The following is a 17,142-nucleotide window of genomic DNA, read 5'->3' as shown; positions in this document are numbered from 1 at the left end:
CTGCTCAGGGACAGGAGTCGTTCCCCTGCTGCACCCTGGGCTCTGTCCCACCGGAGACTTCTCCAGGAACTTCTCCAAGCTGAGTCCATCCCACGGGGCACAGCCCCCTCCAAGTGCTGCAGCGTGGGTCACTGTGCCCCGGGGTCAGTCCTGCCAGGACAGGCTGCTCCAGCGGGGCCCTCTGGCCGCGGGGTCACAGCCTCCTCTCAGGCATCGCCGTGCTCAGCGTGGCTGCTGCGGGGGGATCTCTGCATCCCCGTGGATCTGCAGGGGGATCTCTTCATCCCCGTGGATCTGCAAGGGGATCTCCGCAGCCCCATGGATCTGCAGGGGGATCTCTGCATCCCCGTGGATCTGCAGGGGGATCTCTGCATCCCCGTGGATCTGCAAGGGGATCTCCGCAGCCCCACGGATCTGCAGGGGGATCTCCGCAGCCCCATGGATCTGCAGGGGGATCTCTGCATCCCCATGGATCTCTGCATCTGGCACCGCCGTTTTTGGAGGCACCAGGAATAGGCTGAGCTCTGCCTGAAGCTCTTCTCACATTCCCCACACCCTTCCTAGCACAGGGAGGCTTTTACCTCCTCACAGCTCCCCGGGCTAGTTTTGCAGCCTGTTGCCTTCTCAAGGCGTGGCGACCTGGTTCTTATTCTGGCACGGTGGCGCAAAGCCCAGGGTCACTCGGTCCATATGCTCCTGACACCAATGTGGTGGACAGCAAATGGCATTTATTGCTGGGTTACACGGGTTTTTATGGCTTGGGCAGTCAGTGTCATTTCCTTCTGCTCACGTCCGGCTGGGTGCGCCCAGGCACGGAGCAAAGGTCTGACTGCCGGGTGGGGGGTGTCCTGACTGACCGTACAGCCCGAATTCTTCCGCACGCTTGTCCCTGACTCTCCACAGCAGCCCCTCCTCGTGTGGGATCTCTGGGCCTTTTCCTCCCCATTGCATTCCTGAGCCGTGGAGCCGTTCCAAATGGCCTCTTCCATGAGATTCTGTGGCAGGGATTTTTTTCTCCCTGGTCTCTGTCTGCAGCACAGTGCCTGGTGGAGAAAGGACAGGAGAAGAAGAAACAGGGAGAAGGGAAAAGGAAAAGGCAGGAGGAGAGGAAGGAACAAGAGGGAACAAGGGAGGAAGGAGATGGGAAAGGAACATGGATGGACAGAATGAGGAGAGGAAGGAGGGCGGACAAGGAGAAGATGGGATTTGCCTCTGTGAAAAATGCCAATCACTTGTTTTTAAAATTTTTAAAGTTTAATAGTAATAAAATGGTTATAAAAATAGTAACGCAATTAGAATAGTAACAATTTGGACAAATTGAATTTAGACAATATGAGACAATAAAAAGAAAGAGTTACTGATGTCCGGGTACCTTTTGTGGCCAGCAGGAGCCCGAAAAAAACCCCCCGTTAACAAAGGATTAGCCCTTAAGAACAATAGCCTGTTGCATATTCATACACTTCATACATGATGCATAAATCCCATTCAAATACAGGATTCTGTCTGGTCAGTGTCAACTTCTTCCTTCTAATCCTAACAGCGCCTCCAAGGCGGGAAGAAGTTCATTTCTTCTGATAAGAAGGCAAAAAATTCCCTTTCTCTGAAAGATCTAGGTGTCCTGTGGCTGCTATCTCACTGCAAGCCCTTTCTGTTAAACAAAGCATCTTACATAGCATAGTTTCTATTTTTATAACCTAAAACTATATTTAACACATTACTTAAGAAAATTAATACAGCATTATTTTCTAACACAACACTTACAATATTCATTTTAATATTTGTGAAAAACCAATCATAAAATACATGCATTTTTCACAATCCCCACTCTTATTCTTTGTAAATAATTTGGCTTGAGGAATATTTTTTTCTACTTGTATCTTCTGGACTATGCTGGTGAAATAAAACAGGGGATTACACAAGTAAGAAATATAAAAACAGTCGTAACACAAAATGAAAGATCTTAATTTCTTCTAATACATTACCCCACCAGCTGGATTTTAACATTGTTTTCTAATTTTTGGATTGGTTCCTGGGTTATTATATGCATATGTATTTTTCTTTTTGATTTCTTTTGCTTTTGCTAGAATGACTTTTCTGTGGTCATCAATTTTCAACGATCTGATATATTGAACTTTCAACAAACACCCCCTTCTTTGACTAATAAATAGTCTAAAGCCAACCTATTCTAATACCCTACAGTTTTCGTTTGGCTTAGCTAGCTTAATATTAACTCTAATGCCTAGGTGGTAGCCGTATTTGCTATCATTTCTATAACTGCTTGGAGTCTTGTAATACAATTCAACAGATAATTTGGAGTCAATACAGAGTTAGATGGCTGTGCTGGTTTTACCTTTTCGTTTATTATTTGTTTTTTTACATAATCTTGAACCATATCTTCAAGATTAAATTTAAAACAAATCCATCTCTCTCCTTTTGGACATTCAGTTCTAAATCTATTGCCACTTTTTCTTAAGTTTCTTGTAATCTAATAATTTACTCTATTTTGCCTACAGGTTTTTAATTTGGATGGGTTATAACAGTGGCTGTTGACATGGGTGTGTGTAATAAAAGAGGAACTTTGGTTTCTTTCCATGTGATGCTTTCTGTAGCATTTTTGACACAATCTTGCTGATATCCCTAAAGGGAAAAGACAACAAATGAGTGCTGGAAACAGGAATAACAGAGGTCCAGTATGGCTTATACTCCCACCTCCCATGCCTGTGAGGTTGCAACCCACAGCAGGTTTATTTGATCTTCTCGGTGGCAAAATACAGAGGCCAATCTGGTCTTGCCCTCTATTTTCTTGTCACCTTCTCTTAACTAATTTCTAGGCAAATTGTTTTTGATACTCTTTAACTGTGGTCTCTTACTGTTCCTCAGGTATCTCTCATTCAACAGGCACTAATAATTCCCATCCACAAAACCAAGTTATTACTTTAACACTCTTTTTGCAACAAGAGCATAAATTTTGTGAATTACAATACTAATTACTCTCACAATTTAAGCATTTACTTATAACCCAGATAGTGTGTCCAGTATTGGAATGAATCAAATAAAGTTTACTAATGGAAATGGCAATTCCCCTTCTCCCCTGTTCAATTCTCAGGCTAAGGTCAGAATACAAAAGCAGTCTTGATCTTTCTATCTGAAGTTTTCCTCTCCCAAGGAGATGTTTCATTCAGGCAGTGCTCGAAACCAGTGATATAAGCATTATCTTATTTCTTAATTCAGTGTTATTCTTTGTACATTTCTTGGATCATTTGGGTTTTCCCAAACTATTACCACTCAGTCCCCATTGGAAAGTCACTTCGGTATCACCCAGTTTAAATGTGATAGTCCATTCCTCAGGTTTCTTCACAAGTCTGTTGATTCTGCTGGCATGAATTCACCCTCTGCAACAATGATTCTGATTGTTGCTTCAGTAGTACCTGGAAAGGACTTCTTAATAGCATAGTAAAAAAAGAAAGATAAAAAAATACTGCATTAACTTTTACTATTTGCTTTTTTTCCAAACTTTCTAGGTTAAGCTAAAAGCTTTCTCCACAGCAGCCTCTTCTTCTATCCAGCTGCACTAATAGCTGCAGAGGCAAATTCTTGTTTCTGTGAGTTACAGTTAGTTAAATAAGAAAAGCTAGACCAATTTTAACACGAGATGTATCACATCTATTGCTTTTTACTTTTTGGGCAGCATTTAATTGTTTTAGCCTTACAAACCCATTCTTCAGGAAAAAAACTGTTATGAACAAAAATTCAGTTAATATTTTTTTTGTGAGAAAATTACAAAAAGGCAGCCAGAGCACTGTAGCTGCCAAAGTTCTTCGTGTTTTGTTATTGTAATCACGGGTCGTTGAGGCTAATCGCTCCTTTTGTATTGGCAGAGCCTTGCCCGAGGCTAAGTTTTACCTTTCTCAGAATAGGGAAGATACCTGAGAAGGTGGGGGGGGCGGGGTTATGCAACGTGACTCTCAAGACCAGAATGCTTTGTGGGACCCCCGACTCCAAACTCACAGAGAAACCCCAAAAACAACGAGCCACCTAAGAGTTGAGAGACTGGAGTGATGTCTGGACGTGAGGAGCCGAATGCTGAGCCTGCAGAGACGCGGAACACCTTCGGAGCCTCTCGCCCTGACCATGAGAGACGACCCCGGCGGTGAGACCAGGCCGACTGAGTGGGAGGGGCACCATCTGACGGGGATCAGCAGGCCCTAAAGGCTCCCACGAGGACCGGATCCCCCAGCTTTGCCCCTTGTGGACAGAGCTGCGCATATCCTCCTCCTCTGAGTCGCCTTGGGAGAGACGACGGATGCTGCAGACCCGTCGAGCCGCCCAATCCTGAGCTGATCACTTTTAATAAAGGCATTAAAAAGGAGAAGTCTCCTGGCCCTGTTTATTTCAGCTGGGGCGCTCGTCCGGGATAGCCACGCCGCAAGAGGACTCGGGACTGGCCATCTTGGATCTTCAGACAGCTGGCTACTAGGACCAGAGAGATCGGCTGAGGACAGCGACGCAGAGGAGCACCGGAGCAACGGACTGGTGAGAAACCCGGTGGCGGGAGTGGGAGACATGCGCATGTGTGTGTAAGACATGGGCCGGCAGCCGGACCTTCAAAGTGAGAGGGACCCCTCAGTACCGCGTTTCCTGACTCCCTGCGAAGGGGCAGGCCGGAAACAGGGGGAAGCGAGTGGACTTAGTGTGAGTGAAGTCGTCTCCCAAGGGGGAATAAAGGGCCCCCCCCCTTCGGGCGTGTGAAGGGAATTTGTGTTTGAGTGGCACACACCCAAAGTAAGTCCTGACAGAGGAAGGTCAGGCACTTTTGTAAGTCTCGAGAAGGATTTGAGTAAGATTAAGATTTGTCAGTCCCGAGAAGGATTCGGGTAAGATTTGTCAGTCCCGAGAAGGATTCGGGTGTTTCACAAGCCCTGCAGGCAAAGTAAGTCCTGACAAAGGGAGTCAGGCACAAACCCCAGCGAAGGAGGCTGTGGTTTGCTTTTAAGTCCTGATACGGTGAAGCCTAAAAATTGGCGGGTTAGGCAAAGTAAAAATCAGGCAGTTGTTTTTCCTGACTGAGGGAGTCAGGCATGACCCAGACTCTTTGGCCGAGGTTTCATGTGTTCAAGTCCCGATAGATGTAAGACCTGACGTTGGGAAGTTGGGCAATCAAGAGATTGGGCAGTTGTTTCAGTATAAAGTCCTGAGCATCAGGCAGAAATTTAAAGCTCAGTGGAGGAGGCTGAAGCTCCTCAAACAAGGTTTTTTTGAAATTACCGGTCAGTAGAGGCACCTTTGGGACTTTTTTTTATTGAGACCTGAAAAATGGGAGGTTGTAATAGTAAAAAGACCGGCAAGAAACTGAGTATATACATCCCAATAGTCCCTTAGGAGAACTGTTAGTAAAATGGGATTCTATAGAGGCCACGGAGGGATTAGATAAAGAGAAAATGATCCATTATTGTATGGAAGTGTAGCCTGTGGTAGATAGGGACAGGCGCTGCGGAAGATCTCGCGATGTCACGGAAAGGCAGGACCCTCAGTTCCCCCTAGATAAGACCATCTGCTCCCCGTAGATAAGAAATTAACATAGGAATGTAGCCTCCCTTAACCGAATACCAGTAACTTTCCATTCCTTACCCAGTACTTTTCCATTCCTTACTAACCATGGGTAAGAGGGACAAACCCCCTTTTGACGTAGAGACCCCTTAGACTATAAAAACCCAAGAGATGAGATAATAAAGGCCTTTTGACCGTCCATCACATTGATGTCTGCGTGTGTCATTGGCCCGAGCGGCCCAGGAGAGTTGGGCCGCCTTGCTGATCCTTAGAACCAGGTCGCCTGCCTTGCATCAGAAGGCAACATAGTGGGGCCGAAACCCGGGAGCCCACCTGCGCCCGGGGTTCGGGGATTCTCCTGGAAGAGGACAGCGGCTGTGGCAGCAGGTCTGACCACAGCGGGAGGGACGCCTCCGGACCAGCGTGGACCATGGAATCCACAGCGAAGGTCGTAAGTCAGGCTCATGAGCAATGGGGAATTAAAGGTGAGCTCAGGAACTCTAATCTTGCTATTGCAAGGCTCCTAGAGCTGGGGACGATCGAACGTCCGGTAAATATATTATATTCGGAAGCGCGGGAGAAGTGCACTGCCGCCTTAGCAGAGGACTCTAAGTCCGCAGGCAGTGGTAAAAACCTCAAAGCGTGGGGGAAAGTAGAAGAGGCCCCACGCGAGACGTTAGAAGAACAGGAGACGCAGGAAGCCGCGCGTACAGGTTTATTAGCTACACCAAAGCTGGGGGTGGGGACCGCGACACAAACCGCCTCTGAGAGCGATCGGATTGACGGCAGGAACATGCGGGGGCCGGGCACGTTCCACCCCTTCCCGAGCCCGAGCCCAGATCCCCCGGAGCCCCCAGGAGACCCCCCGGAGCCCCCAGTGGACCCCCCGACCCTCCCGCGGAGCCCGCCGGGTCCTAGCCCCCCCGCGGAACCATCCGAACAAACCGTGGTTTCTCTATCCGTCCCTTCCCCGCCGGTCGCCGATCCAACAGAGGAGGCAGAGCAGCGCGCGCGATGCCTCTGGCAGGGACCGGCGGAGAAGGCGCGGAACGCGGCCGGATTCTCGGACCCCGCCGGGGTCAGTAAAAACTCGCCCCCGCCGTGTGCGTTTAAAAATGGTGCCGAACCACATGGCGAGGGGGAAAGGGAGGAGGCGGGGGGCGGAAGCGCGGTCAGCCTGCTTAACAACGCATGCGTGGGCGAGCGGGGAGGGGGGGCGGTCCCCACGGTAGAGTGCAAGACCAGCCAGAGCGCTCTATTCAAATTAGGTCCTTATAGGGCAAGGACCTCCCCCAGCAGGAGGCGGGAGGACCCCAGGGGGAGGGAGCGGCACCACCCCCAAAGGGAGGAGCAGGGTCAGAGCCGCACAAAATGGCACGGAGCGCCGGAAGTGTCCCGGCAGTCAGCTTCCGGCTCAGAGTCAAGTAACAGCTGCTCAGACAGCTCGGAAGAGCCGACCGAGCCCGGCTGGGACTCGGAAGCCAAGAGAGCAGAATTGATGCAGTTTCAAGCGAAACCGAATAAAGCTTCAAACAATATTGGGAAACAATCGCAACACAAATTCACCGATGGGAGAAAAACAAAAGCAGCCCGTGGGGACCGGGCACTGGCAGCCTCCATGCACCCTTTCCCGGTGGGGGTTGCCGGAGCGCGGGGGAACCAACAAAGGGCATATACCCCAGCTAACCCAAAAGAAGTCAAAGGGATTTCAGAAATAGGGATCAACTCAGCTGTAGTGCCCACTCCTGAGGACGACCTTTCTAGCAATAACGATCTGCTCACTTTTGATATTACGCAAATAAGCTGCATGCTTTTTGACGGGGCGGGGCGGATTGCATTTAAGCAGGAGTGGCAAGACGACCGCGTTAGCCCAGGCTTCTGGGGAAGAACAGCAACTCAGCGAACTGTCCCCAGGCGGCACAGCTTTCCCTGGCAGCACCCTCACTCCAAGCACGCCCGAGAGGGATCTGTAGGAGCTGCGGGAAGACGCCTCGCTAGGGACTGTAGATCCTGGCCCCGGGGAAACGGGAGAGGGAGGGGGCGCGCGGGCCACACTCAGCCTCCTCCCGCTGCAAATGCGAGACGGCCCAGCTACAGCAACCCCCAGTGGGGCAGGGACCCTCATACCCTATGCCCCCACAGGGAGCAGTCAATTTCGCAGAATTCTCCACCCCTGTTAGGAAGGGATGTTCTCTCCTTGCTAGGATTTCGGATCACAAATTTATCCTGAGGGCCACTGCCGTACACCCTCCGCTGCCAATCAAATTGACTTGGAAATCATCAGACCCTGTATGGGTTGAGCAGTGGCCCCTGACAGAGCCTCGAATGGCAGCCTTGCTAGAACTGGTCGATCGAGAACTGCAAAAGAGTCACATAGAACCCTCCACCAGCCCATGGAACACCCCTGTATTCGTGATCCCCAAAAGGTCCGGACAAGGCTATCGTCTCGTCCACGATCTGAGAGAAGTGAACAAGACGATCAAACCCATGGGTCCAGTCCAGACACTGCTACCCACGAATTCAGCCATCCTCGCAGGGCAGCCGTGCGCAGTACTGGACATCAAGGACTGCTTCTTTTCAATACCCTTGCACCCTGAGGACCGAGAGCGATTCGCCTTTTCCGTGGCATTTCGGAACGGCGAGCGGCCCAACCTTCGCTTCCAATGGAGAGTGCTTCCGCAAGGCCTGGTCGACAGCCCGACCATATGCCAAATCACCGTGGACAAAGCACTGATGCCAGTCTGACACTACTATCCCACCGCGACCATCATCCAGTACATGGACGACATCCTGGTCGCAGCACCATCGACAAGCCAAGTGGATCACCTGGTGACCACAGTCACGGAAACCCTTCAAGCCAACGGCTTCGAGATTGCGAGCGCAAAGATCAAGAGAGGACCCTGCGTGACCTTCCTGGGAGTGGGCATCACAAGCTCCTACGTGACACCCCCCGAGATGAAGATCAACCGAGACATCGAGACGCTCCACGACGTGCAACGCCTGGTGGGATCGCTGCAGTGGCTTCGCAACATCGTCCAGATTCCTCCCGAGGTCATGGACCCTCTGTACGACCTCCTGAAAGGAAAGCACCCCTGGGAACCCAAGGAGCTGACACCGCAAGCAACGAGCTCCCTCGACTTCATCGAAAACCAGATGGCCACTGGCACGCTTGCCAGGTGGAACCCAGCCATGCCACTGGACCTGTACGTCCACTTTACACCGAAGGGGGGAGTGGGAGCACTGGCCCAAGGACTTGCAGAAAAGGCCCGACCGATCCAATGGATGGTCCTCGGAAGACCCACTCGTGCATTTTCCCCAGGAATCGAATGCATCGCCAGCCTCATCATGAAGGGCAGGAGACTCGCCCTGAAATACCTAGGGACAGAGCCAACAAGCATCCACCTTCCGTTTCGCAAGCAGCCGACCAAGGGGTCAGCTACAATATCAGAGTACCTGGCCCTTGCTCTCTCCGGCTTCGGAGGAGAAATCACCTACTCCTCCAAGCCACCCTAGACTCAGCTGCTGACCGTAGTCGACATGGACATGCCACCGAAGGTCAAGGACAGACCGCAGCCGGGACCAACGGTCTTCACAGACGCTTCGTCCACGACGTCAACCGCAGCAGTAGTGTGGCAGGCAGGAGAGCAATGGCATTGCGTCAAAGGGAGGGACCCCACACTGTCAGTGCAACAGCTGGAGGCAGCAGCAGTGGTTTTGGCGTGCGGACTCTTCCAAGACAAACACCTCAACATCGTAACGGACTCCATATTTGTGGCAAAGCTGTGCCTAGCCATGGCAGGACCAGGAATGTCAACATCAGCAGCAGCCCTAATGCTGGAAGGAGCGCTCTCCTCGCGACAGGGCACCGTGTCAGTTATCCACATCAACAGCCATGACCCAGTCAAAGGTTACTTCCAGATCGGCAACGACAAAGCGGACGCCGCAGCAAAAGGCGTTTGGACCTTGCAAAGAGCTCGTCAACTGCACGAGTCGCTCCACATCGGAGTCAAAGCACTGGCGAAGAGATGCGGAATCTCGACGGCGGACGCCAAACATGTGGTAGCCACTTGCCCTCATTGCCAGAAGTCACCCCTTTGGTCCTACGGAGTCAACCCGAGAGGTCTCAAGCCCTCAGAAATCTGGCAGTCGGACTTCACCTGGTGCGAAATATTGAAGCCCCGAGAGTGGCTTGCAGTGACAGTAGACACTTATAGCGGAGCGATCGTAGCCACGCAGCACCCCAAAACCAACTCCAAAACCACAATTCAGCACTGGCTGACAGCCATGGCCTGGCTTGGTATCCCCAAGCAGATCAAAACGGACAACGGCTCCAACTTCAAATCCAAACAAGTGCAGGAATTCGCCTCGAAATGGGGTATCACGCTAGTGCATGGCATCCCACATAACAGTACCGGGCAGGCCATAGTAGAGAGAGCAAACCAGACCCTGAAAACCAAGATAGAAGTGTTGGCAAAAGCAGAGGGCTTTGCCAATGCCATTCCCCCAGGAGATCAGGCACATATACTCGCAACCGCTTTGCTGGCACTGAATCAATTCCCTAGGGGAGATGAAACAAACAGTCCCGTCCAAAAACACTGGGCCACTCGAACGCTAGAAGAGGGCCCACAGGTGGTAATCAGAAACGAGCTAGGCGAGTGGGAACGGGGTTGGAGGCTGATGCTCACGGGGCGAGGGTACGCAGCTGTCAAAAAGGACGGCAAAATCAGGTGGTGTCCACTTAAGTCGATTAAACCGGACCTTCATAGCGAGCAGAATGAGACTGACGAGAATTGCGAGTATTTGTTTACAGGACCTGCTCGTGGGACGCCCTCGTGACGCGTACTTCCCGGTTCCAGACGAAAGTGACAGACCACCAAGCCGGCAGACAGCACCCGAGAGACCCGCACGGGGCAGACCCAAGCACCAAGGGTGTTTCTGTGTGATTTTGCTGTGGGGGCTCGTCGTCGGAGGGCAAGCCAGCCCAGACCACTATCCCCATCAGCCCTTCAGGTGGGTCATGCGACACCTGAGTAGGGGCAAAACACTCAGAGAAATCACCACACCGAACACCCCATCCTTCGTGCTCCGCGTCACCGACCTGTTTCCGGGACGGCCAAGGGTAAACCCCTATGCCTCACACGTCGCACACTCGTACCTATCCTACTGGTGCCCAGCTTCAAACCCTGGGAAAAGCTACTGCAATAGCCCAGGGTGGGGATATTGTGGGCACTGGGGCTGCGAAACCATAGTTACAGATGCCAGACCATCGGGGCCTGGGTGGGATCCACAAGAGCCAGACAAATTCTTGCAGTTCACCTGGGCACCCATCGGTTGCAAATTACCCCTCTTCTTTCACGGGAACTTCCATCGAAACCAACATAAAGTCCCCAGAATTCGGGCGTGCACTGAGTACAACATGACGGTCTTGCAGCCAGATCACCCTAGCTGGGCCACAGGCAGAACGTGGACAGTGGTCCTTCAAGGACCAGAAGAGAGGGCAAACGTGCAAATTATCAGGCTCCAACCGTCAGCACCCCGAGCGGTCGGACCCAACAAAGCGATTAAAAGCGTGCCGAAAGGGAGAAACATAACCTACCCCAAAACCTTACCCACAGGGGTCAGCAAGGTCCCGACCGGTCAAGCGGAAACATTTCAGATGAGCCGCTTAACCAAGTCAGACTCAGACCCAATCCTTCGTATGTTAGAAGCTACCTTTGTATCCCTGAACGAATCTAACCCTAACCTAACCGAATCCTGCTGGCTTTGTTACGATGTCAAACCCCCCTTTTACGAAGGAGTCGCTCTAAACACTCCCTTCAGTTATTCCTCAGCCGACGCCCCTCACCAGTGCAGATGGGACACCCCTCGCAAAGGAATCACCCTGAGTCAAGTCACAGGCAAAGGCAGATGCTTTGGCAATTCAACCCTAGCTAAGCGGGGAGGTAACCTCTGCGCCAAAATGGTCAAGCCTAACAGGAGAAACAATAAGTGGGCAATCCCAGCCGCATCTGGGATGTGGGTTTGCCAGCGATCCGGAGTGAGTCCTTGTGTGTCCCTTCCCAAATTCAATGACTCTAACGACTTCTGTGTCCAAGTTCTGATTGTTCCTAGGGTCTTGTACCACTCAGACGAAGAAACGTACCATCTTCTTGAGGGACCCAGCCGGATCCACAAAAGAGAGATACTGACAGGTATAACTATCGCAATGCTGCTCGGCCTGGGAGCAGCCGGAACGGCCACGGGTGTCTCAGCCCTAGCGACCCAGCACCAAGGACTGTCACAGCTGCAGGCAACGATTGACGAGGACCTGCAAAGGATCGAGAAATCCATCTCCTTTCTAGAGAAGTCGGTCTCCTCACTCTCAGAAGTGGTCTTGCAGAACAGGCGAGGCCTGGACCTCCTGTTCATGCAGCAAGGGGGCCTGTGTGCCGCCTTGAAAGAGGAGTGCTGTTTCTATGCAGACCACACGGGAGTAGTGAGAGACTCCATGGCAGAACTCCGGAACCGACTGGCTCAGAGACAGAAAGACAGGGAGGCCCAACAGGGCTGGTACGAGTCCTGGTTCAATCAATCACCTTGGCTAACCACTCTGATTTCTGTCCTGATAGGTCCATTGGCGATGCTGTTGCTAACAGTCACCTTCGGACCATGCCTGCTGAACAAGCTGGTCTTGTCTGTTCAGAGCCGCCTGGAACGGACCAACATCCTGTTCTTAGGCCGACGACAATTGCTGTGAATTCAACCAGGGAATTCAACCAGGGAACTCTGCCAGTCACAAGATTTCTGAACTTGTCTGGCAAAAACATACTCAGGGTTCCCAAGACCCCTTTCCCTTGTCAAGTTACAACCTTATACCTCACTTCAGTACATGACTACCTCATTCATTTGTGAAAAGGGGGGGGGAGATGTGGTAGATAGGGACAGGCGCTGCGGAAGATCTCGCGATGTCACGGAAAGGCAGGACCCTCAGTTCCCCCTAGATAAGACCATCTGCTCCCCGTAGATAAGAAATTAACATAGGAATGTAGCCTCCCTTAACCGAATACCAGTAACTTTCCATTCCTTACCCAGTACTTTTCCATTCCTTACTGGCCACAGGTAAGGAGGACAAACCCCCTTTTGACGTAGAGACCCCTTAGACTATAAAAACCCAAGAGATGAGATAATAAAGGCCTTTTGACCGTCCATCACATTGATGTCTGCGTGTGTCATTGGCCCGAGCGGCCCAGGAGAGTTGGGCCGCCGTGCTGATCCTTAGAACCAGGTCGCCTGCCCTGCATCAGAAGGCAACAGTAGCCAGAATTAGAGCTGCAAGGAGGATGGCCTTGTTGTGGGACAAAGGATAAGTGGATGTGCCAACTATTAAATAATTATCTGACAGCTCGAGGAGATACTGATCCTGAGCAATTACTGTATGTAGCTTGCTGGGTAAAGAGTGCTGTTGAGGATGAAGGGGTGCGAAGTTGTAAGGTACAGAGGAAGAAAGAGGGGAATGAAGGAGGGGATGATAGAACTAGTAAAAGATGGGACCCCCTGGATTATTTGCCTCCTTCTGCCCCTCCACTTTATAATCCTCTTCTTCAAGCACCTCAAATGGCAGGTCCGGTTCCTCCCCCGGCTGCCATCCCACTACCACCTGCTCAAACTCCTCCTTCTACCTCTTCAGCTTCCGCTATGATAAACCCAGTATCTCCTCCAACCACTCCCTCACCGCCCCCTTCAGCTCCTCCAGATCCTTCTGCATCACCACAAGCACCTACTCCACCTGCTGCATTCTCCACCCCTTCTCCAGCTCCGCTTAATATTCACTCAGGCTCTTCTCCCCCTCCTATTGCTGTCCCTATGCCCCCTCCTAGTTGGGGCACAAATGCCTCCTCGCCCGATAAACAGCTATCAGCAAATACACCTGCTGATGGGCAGAAAGTTCAGGGTAACCCAGATATCCCTCAAAGTAGTAGTTTGGCATCTGAAGATGGGCCATACTGTAGCACCAGATCCAAGACCTCCAAGGCAGAGAGACTCTTTCCCCTCAGAGAGGTTCCTATAGGAGGAGTAGCAGGAGGTGTTGGCTTTGTGAATGCTCCCCTAACTGCTTCTGAGGTGAGAGGATTCAAGAAAGAGTTGGGGCATTTAGCTGAGGACCCAGTGGGCATAGCCAACCAGGTGGATCAATTTCTAGGTCCAAATATCTACACTTGGGGGGAGATGAATTCCATCCTGAGTATATTATTTTCCCCAGAAGAGGTCCAGATGATAAGGGCGGCTGGCATAAGAATATGGGAGAAAGATAACAGTCCAGGACCCCAGGTGCCAACAGGTGAACAGAAATTGCCACTAACGGAGCCCAGCTGGAACCCTAACCAGGAGGAGGGGAGGAAGGCCATGAGGGAATATAGGTCTTTGATAATACGGGGGATCAAAGAGTCAGTTCCCAAAGGAACTAACACCCAATTGGCATTTGAGGGTGCACAAGAGAAGGATGAAGTTCCTGCTGCCTGGCTTAACTGCCTAAAGCGGAACTTCCAGTTGTACTCTAGAATAGATCCAGACATCCCAGAAGGTCAAATGCTGCTAAAAGTCCAATTTGTTACCAAATCTTGGCCTGATATAAGGAGAAAACTGGAAAAGATGGAAGATTGGCAAGAGAAGGACATAAATGAATTATTAAAAGAGGCATTGAAGGTGTATTTAAGGAGGGAGGAAGAAAAAGCAAAGGCCAAGGCTAAGATCATGGTTGCTGTAGCCAGAGAAAGTGCAGGGGGGGCGGGTCCACCACCAGGAGGAGGCAAGGATAGGCCGGTACTGTCAGGTGCACGAGGGATGGAGACACCTCAAGGCCCTTTGAGAGAGCGACATTGCTATTACTGTGGAGAGGCAGGACACGTCAGGAGGTTTTTTAGAAAGCTCAGTCTCGATGCTGCAATAGCCAGGGAACAAGATAATTTAGGGAAGATCCTTAGAGGTGACGATTAGAGGGTCAGGGGCTTTACACTATAGGGGACCCGAGGCAACATCTAGAAGAGCCCTTGGTAAACTTTGAAGTGGGCCCCCTAAATGAAGAATTTGAATTTTTGAGTAGATACGGGAGCAGATAAGTCCTGTCTCAACAAAGTACTAAGAAGTATAGTATAGAATAGTGAAAAACATCTGAAGTTAGACAAAAACAGCTAGGTAGAAAGGATATCCAATAGCACCAAAACTGGCCAGTAAAACTAAACTTGTAATAAGTGATGTGAAAGTAAAAGGTACCTTATTGTTGTCTTGTGTGTGTGAGAGTGAGTCACAAGCAAAGTCAGCCTCAACTTCCCGGGCAGGTGGGAAGGGGGCAGTGGAAGTGTGTGTGTGTGTGACCTGCAATACCAGACTAGTACTCCTCAGGTGTGTGAGGGAGCTGTAGCTGTAAGAGCGTGAGTGACACGCAGGCAGCCTCACAGGTGAATGTGCACCAGAGGCAACCAGAGTCAGGGCCCTTCCAGGGGGCCCAGGGATACTGAGACCTGTGGGCCAACCCCAGGGTGAAGGGGGGCTACAGGGACCCGTGATTTTCTAGCAATAAGGATCCAGTTTGTGTCTTGAGGGTGTGAAGAAATGTGTGAGAGTGAATATAGACAAATGTAGATGGTGCATTATAAGTTTTACCACATTTCCTTAGAGGGAAGTGCATTGTGTAGAAGAATGGTGTAAGAAAAAAAAAACCAAAAATTTAAGTGCAAGGGGTTGAAAGAAATATTTAGGCTCTAAGTGAAAGTAAGAAACAGAAGCAAGAGATAAATAAGATCTTGAAAAATAGAACAGAAAACCAGTGAATTAAATACACAGAAAAAATAGGAGAATAAAAGTACTTTGGGAGTTAAGTTAGCTAACAGAAATACAACTCCTTGCAAAATACAGAGTATGTAGAAGTTGATGAGAGAAACATTCAAGCTATGGAAAAAGAGAAGTTAAGCAATAACATGAGACAGAGAAACTGAGTTTTGATAAAATCATTAAATAGCAGACCATTAATGCCTGTGTTTGAAAGCCCGTTTCAGGTATTCTTCATTACTAATTCGACTGTGCAGACCAAAAGAAAAAGGTTGGACTCACATCACTCTCACCCCCTGGCATTGGACCAGGATTCAGCACCAGTTTTTTTCTCTCTGGCATTCTGGCATTGGACTGGACTGCACCCCATTTTCCTTCTGGCATTGGGCCAGACTCCCAGTTTTTCCCTCTGGCATTGGGCCAGGGTCCACACCACTCTCACCTCCAGGCACTGGATAAGGATTCATCCACATCACAAGTTAATTCACCTGAGTATACTGTGGTAAAAGGACCAAAGGATTTAAAGTTGACTCTCAGAAGGAAGAGTCAAAAAGACTGAACTGTGTGGAAAAAATTGGTATCAAGAGTTCTAATATTGCTTAAAATGTTTCAAAACTGTTCTGTGTAAACTATGTTGGTAAAAAGTTTAAGACTGTAAATAAGTAATTCTGGTTAAGTTCCCCAATTTATTTCTAAAGACTCCAGGTTAATCCTCTACAGAACACTCCCCTGGGAGGGGAAACCAAAATTGGTAGGGAGCAGACCAAGAGGGGTTTAACCAGAGAAGCGGGTAGAAGGGACTCTAAAGAGCTTGGAAGCTTTTCCTCAGTAAAATTCCCCAAGAGGCAAGGCCGGGTGGGCAGGCTGTGCAAGATGACCCATACCGGACTCTTGGGAAGGGTAGTACTGATGGCTCTGATTGCTGGTGGTGCTCAGGGGAGCCCAGCTGAGGGGCACAGTGAATGCTACCAATTCCTCTATGAGGAAGAAGTGAGCTCCTTGTCGAGAGTCCACATCAGTTCTAACCCTGATTGTGTTAACCCCTCCCAATCGGTCCTTTATCAGAAAAATAAGAGAGTGTATTGGAGAGCATACAATACTGCCACTTCTAGGCAGCCACTCCTAGGAGAGTGCCCTATAGGGGAAGCCTGGTTGTGCTTTGAATGTGATGCTGCTGAAACAAGCTCAGCAGATCTAGTAAAAAGCAAAGAAATGGTGAAAATGGTAAGAAAAATTGTTTGCTACAAGTATTTATATGAGTGTACTAGAAAAGAGGTGAACCCCTTTTGGAACACATTCCAGGGGAACTCTAAACCCTTAGGTTTGATCTCGTCTGGCAGCTGCATTGCTGGAGTGATAAAACCACTTTTCTTATTACCCAAAGAAACTGGATCAAGTTTGGGAGTTCCTATATATAATGATTTGGGAGAAAATAAACAGAACCGGGAAAGTGAAATAGAAATTGAGAAATCCAAAATTGTAAAAGCCAAATTCGGATCCCAATATCTATGTTAAATAAAGTAATCCGGCTCCAGGCAGTATTAAGAATAAAGAATTTAATTATTAAGAACATTTCAAACGAAATAAAAAGATTAGCATGTGTAAATAATGAAGATCAAACTCCTACACTTGATCCCAGTGGGTGGGAGAACCTAGAGATTTTCAAAAAGGATGTATGGGAAAAGGTAGTTTTTCTCACTGTGTGTGTACTTGGAGGATTGCTTTTTTTACTATGCTTATTTATGTGTTTTAGTAGAACAGTATTTGCCGTGCAGACCAACCTGAAGAAAC

General features: G+C 49.7%; 1 pseudogene; it reads right to left on the bottom strand.

The window, feature by feature from the left end:
• LOC128945567 (zinc finger protein 208-like) overlaps window positions 1-17,142 on the bottom strand; it is a 324,996-nt pseudogene that overhangs the window by 67,073 nt on the left and 240,781 nt on the right.

This window comes from Melozone crissalis, unplaced genomic scaffold (genome assembly GCF_028551555.1).
Source record: "Melozone crissalis strain CALT ecotype California unplaced genomic scaffold, PUWL_Pcris_2 ptg000066l_1, whole genome shotgun sequence".
NCBI lineage: Eukaryota > Metazoa > Chordata > Aves > Passeriformes > Passerellidae > Melozone > Melozone crissalis.
This window is presented reverse-complemented; position numbering and strand designations above follow the sequence as displayed.